We start from the raw sequence: 5,136 nt of genomic DNA on the forward strand, positions 1-5,136 counted from the left end.
AGGTCAGATTTATTATCTTGATGCAGTGAGGGAAGGCCCTCCAGGAGAACGGTGGACACTTCTTTGATAAGGTTTGGCTTCTTGCTAAAGGATTCTGAGGAGAGTTTAAGGGGGTGGCAATCAGTTCTGGGTTGGTTGCTTTCCCAAGACAGCATTAGGAGATTGAGTGCTGCCTTGAGATGATGGGACTTTGGCAAGATTGGGTCTCTTGATAACAGATGAGTATAGCAAAGTAGGGCTTTGGGGCGGTCATCAGTAAGAAAGCAGGAGCCACTCAAAAAGGAGGCCATTATAGCATCTTACAGCTGCTGCACAATCATGGGAGAAAGAATGTTTTCTGTTAACTTTGCATCTGATTTTATCTGTGTCTAGCCCCCTGGCTTTAATGATGGAAGGGACTCTTTCTTTCTTTTTCAGTCTGAGCTGATTTGCACTCTATCAGGCCCAAATAGGTTTTTACTCTTTTTTAAGGAATACTAAGAAACTGTTAACAGTGGTCACCTTTGGAAAAGTGGATTGGGTTAGAAAGGTGAGCAGGAAAAGATGCCTGAACTATTCATTTGCATATTTCTGTTTTAGTTAGATTTTCTAAACATGACAGTATGTTAATTTTGTTACATTTTAAATGTTAACATGGATTCTCTGAGCAGTGAGAATATGACCCTTTTTGTTTGGTTGTTCTCTTCTTTTTATTTATCTGTATTTTGTCAAGAACGAATTTTATTTTTAAAATAATAATAGACATTCTTTGCCTCCCCAAAAGTCAACAGTCTGACTGTCACCACGGTCCAAACCTGGAGCCCAAAAATGAGCTTTGCCACCCCATCTTCCTTGCCTTCTACCGTTCTGCTGCTTCCGTCTCTTGGGTCGTTCTTTTTACACCCAATCTTTATACCACCAGCCCTGCCCTTAACAAAGGGTAGCAAATTTGGAGTGAGACCAATCAGACAATGTACTTATCACCTCACAGGGTGCCCATGTACTGCACTGAAAGGAGAGAGCACAGTTCTAAACATAAACCTCAGCAATGAGATCCTGCCTCTCTTCTCCCCCTAACTCAGCCTTCTCCAAAGACCACACACCTATCAGTGCTCTTCCTGCCAGAGACACTCATCTTGTAATATAGCAAAAGAAATGTAGTTGAGGAGCAGGTATGCTCATTTTATAATACACTGTGAGTTGACTAATAGGATAGATAATTCAAGGGAGAAACCAAAGGATATAATGATATTTGTACTTCATGGCTGAAAGTTTAATAAAGTGCCTCCCCCAAGTGCTTCTCCCATTAGCAAAGGGATTTTTTATTCTATAAGATTGGCTGAGAATGTTATAATTTGGAGGACTTGCCACAGAAGTATGCTGCTTGTAGACATATGTCTAGGATAAAGAACCAACAGTATGACCAAATAGAATAACTCCCTTTTTGAGCCATTATAACAAAACCAATGACAAATGTCAGGAGCCTTCCATGGGCGCGTACTCTGAGTAGTTTTATGACATTCCTACCAGGCCATTATTTTTAAAGAGATGATTCAGAAAAGTTGCTAGTGATACACAAGTAGTATTATCTATTTAAAAACTGCATGATTATTTCCAGGACCAAGATAACCATTGTTTACAAACAAAGAAAAATCTACTATAATATGGAGTCTCTGAAATCAAATTTCAACTATTTTGTGAACAGTTGAGAAATAATTACTTCAGTTATTTTCTTGTCTTTGCTGTTAACAAGGACCCAAATTATCAGCACCTCTTACAATGCCTGACCTTTTAGGACAGTGTAATGATGTTCTAAAGACAGTAAAGCGTACACAGGTTGTCATGCTGCCAACTCTTAGCTACAAATCTATTAAATGAAAAATCTTTGTAGAATTAATCAAAAAAAGTTCAAGTCATTAAAAGGAAACAAAACAAACTTTTATTTTCCAATGTACCATTTTCAACAAACAGGTCAAATATTTTGAAAGATAATCTGAACAATTGAAAATCATTTCCATGGAAATGGTTCCTTACATAGGAATCTGTTTCTTCTTTGGTTAATGGGGATATTATCCCAATGAAATATTTTAATGGTGCTCAAATAAGGACAAAAAATAGATAATGCACTGTTGCATGGTCATTTTTCAACCATGCACTGGTGAGTTATTAACAGAAAGACTTATTTTCAAATGTTTATTGACATAATTGGGTTGAAAACTACAATGAAAGAGTAGAAGGAATTACTGCTGTCAGAAGACCTGAGCTAATCCCAGACCATCATTTTCTAACTGTGTAAGTGGGCCTGTCATTCACTGTATCTGTGCCTTCTCTTGAAAACAGAGATATATTTCTATCCTGGCTTTATCTAAGATGGAAAGCCTAAGTCAAAGAAGAAGAGCAACCTACTTTTGATCCAGATACATGACTGTGGTGGTATTAAAATATGTCCACAAATCATTTGATACTCCTTCCTTCAAAGAGTAGAATCTAATTCTTCTCCCCTTAAATGTGGGCTGTATTTAGTGACTTGCTTCCAGTGAATAGAATGGTAGAAGTGACAGTCTATGACATCGGAGATTAGGATATAAAAGGTATTGTGACTTCCTCCTTGCTCTTTTCCTTTGATCACGCACTTTAGGGGAAGAAAGCAGCCATGTTGTGTAGATATTCAAGCAGGCCCATGAAGAGGCCCATATGGCAAGAAACTGGGACTTCTCACCAATAATGCCAATAAGGCCTCCTTCCTATAGTCATTTCATGACTTTGGAAGTGGAGCCTCCCGCCCCAGTCAAGCCTTCAGATGACTGCAGCCCCATGTCTTAGCTGCAACCTGAGCCAAATCCATCCAGCTAAACCATTCCTGAATTTCTGACGCACAGAAACTGTGTAATGATAACTGTTTGTTGTTTTAGGCCAATAAATTTTGGGATAATTGTTAGTAGATAACTAATACTATGACCTACTAGGAAAAATACATCTATAAAGATAAGTACAATATGATTCTCTTTTGACATGGAAAGTTTGCAAATAAATTTAAAAAGAAATGAGAGCTTTGATTTAGAAGCTTTACAATCAAATTCTTTTAACGCTTCCACATATTCTGGGTTATAATGCAGTTAGAAGAAACTGCAATATTCTGTCAGTCACAATCAAGATTCTGTAGCCCACAGAAGGCCCTGTGAGGGATGATAAAGCAGCTCTCCAGGTGGAGACTGGCCACACACATGGGAACACTTCACAAGCATCCTTAAAACATGGGCTCTATATTCATCATTTCAGATTTAAAGAAAACCTTAAGCAAGCCTACAGTTACTAAAAATCTCTATTACAAATATCCTGTCTCCTCCACTAAACGCATGTTTACCAAAATGATTTAAGAGAACCAAAGCAGCAAAAGAATGGAGTTAAAACTATAGCAACAGTCTTCAAACTGGGGTTATACAGAGACTTTCCAAGGGGTACATGGACATAAATAGTTTTGAGGAAAACAATTTCAAGTCACCTTCCATATATAAGCAATCCCTCCTGTAAGAGATCTGCCTGAGGAATGCATTATATCTGTTCTTCTTTCCTACTTCTCTTTTCACAAGCATCCTTTTCCATGTTTCAAAGGAAGGCATATTTCTTTGAATTCCCAAATCTTATTATTACGCATTGTCCCAGAGTGTGAAAACTTCAGGGGCACCAAGCAAAGGAATAGTTTAAAATATTGGTGTTTGCAAACTTCATCCATTCAAATCACCATAAACTCATAAGAGGACATCTCTCTTTCTTACCTTGTGTGTATATATATATCTTGTATAAATTTTTATTAAATGAGAAGGATGGTAAGACTCATGTTGGGATGTTCTGTATTGAAAAATATTGTAGCATGGGGGAGGGGTTGTGGGATTAATAACAAAGAATTTTCATTTAGCAAGCTCACCTCTCAATTCTGTCAACTATTGTAAAATAACACATTGCTCCTGAGGATAATTCCTGTGAGTCTGCTGCCAACAAAGATATGAAACCACTGTCTTATGATATCATTTATTTACAAAAGATCCAGCCTCAAAAAAAGTCTGATTTGTTAAATGTTGAAAGCTAAGGGTATCATCAGGGAAAAGCTACTATCATTAAAGCTGGTTTTGGAAACCTTATGAATCTGAGAGCACAGTTCATTCTTTACACAAAAATTTATTGAGTAGCTCCTATTTACCAGGCACCGTTTTAGATTCTCAGATGCAACGGGACATAAAATGAACAAAAATCTAGGCTCACATAGCACTTACAGAAAAGAGAGACAAACAATAAACAAAATAAGTAAATGGTATAGTACATTAGAAAGTCATAAGTATACAGAGAACAAGGAAAAAGGAATGAAGGGCAGGGAGTGCCAGGAGGCACTGGGGATTTTAAGTTAGGTGGGCAGAGACAGCTCCTTTTAGAAGATGACATTTGCACAAAGATTTGAAGGAGATGAGGGAGCAAGACTTGTGGATATTTGGTGGGGGAGGTGCTGAGCAGATGGGGGAAAGCATGTGGAAAGAATCTGGGGCAAAGTATGCTTGGCTTGCTCAAGGAACAGCAAGAAGGCCAGTGAAGAGAGAAGTAACCGAGAGGGAGAGTATAAGAATGAGAAGTGATAAGGGTAATGTAGTGCTAGACCATGTGGAACCTTACAGGCTACTGCAAGGATTTGACTTTTACTCTGGATGAGGGTTTTGTGGAGTGACATGATCTGACTTATGTTAAGTGGCACACTAGCTGCTGTATTGAGAACAGACTAAAGGGAGCAAGGGCAGAAACAAAAAAATTCAGCAAGGCAGTTACTGCAATAATCCTGAAAGAGATACTGCAGTAATCCAGAAAGAGACCATGGATGCTTGGTCCAAGATGGTAGCCAAGGAGGTGATAAGAAGAACTGAGATTCTGGATATATTTCGAAGGTAAAGTCAATAGAATTTTTTGATAGATTGGATGTAGGGTGTGAAACAGAATAGCCCTATATCTATTAGAAAAATTAAATTCATAGTTTAAAAATTTTCTAGAAAGTAAATTCCAGACTTAGATGGTTTCACTTGTAAATTCTATCACATGTTTATGGAAGAAATCATACCAATCTTACCAAAACTCTTTCAGAAAATAGAGGATGAGAGAAAACTGCTCAATTCATTT

The sequence above is a fragment of the Lagenorhynchus albirostris genome, chromosome X (assembly GCF_949774975.1).
Source record: "Lagenorhynchus albirostris chromosome X, mLagAlb1.1, whole genome shotgun sequence".
In the NCBI taxonomy this organism is placed as follows: Eukaryota; Metazoa; Chordata; class Mammalia; order Artiodactyla; family Delphinidae; genus Lagenorhynchus; species Lagenorhynchus albirostris.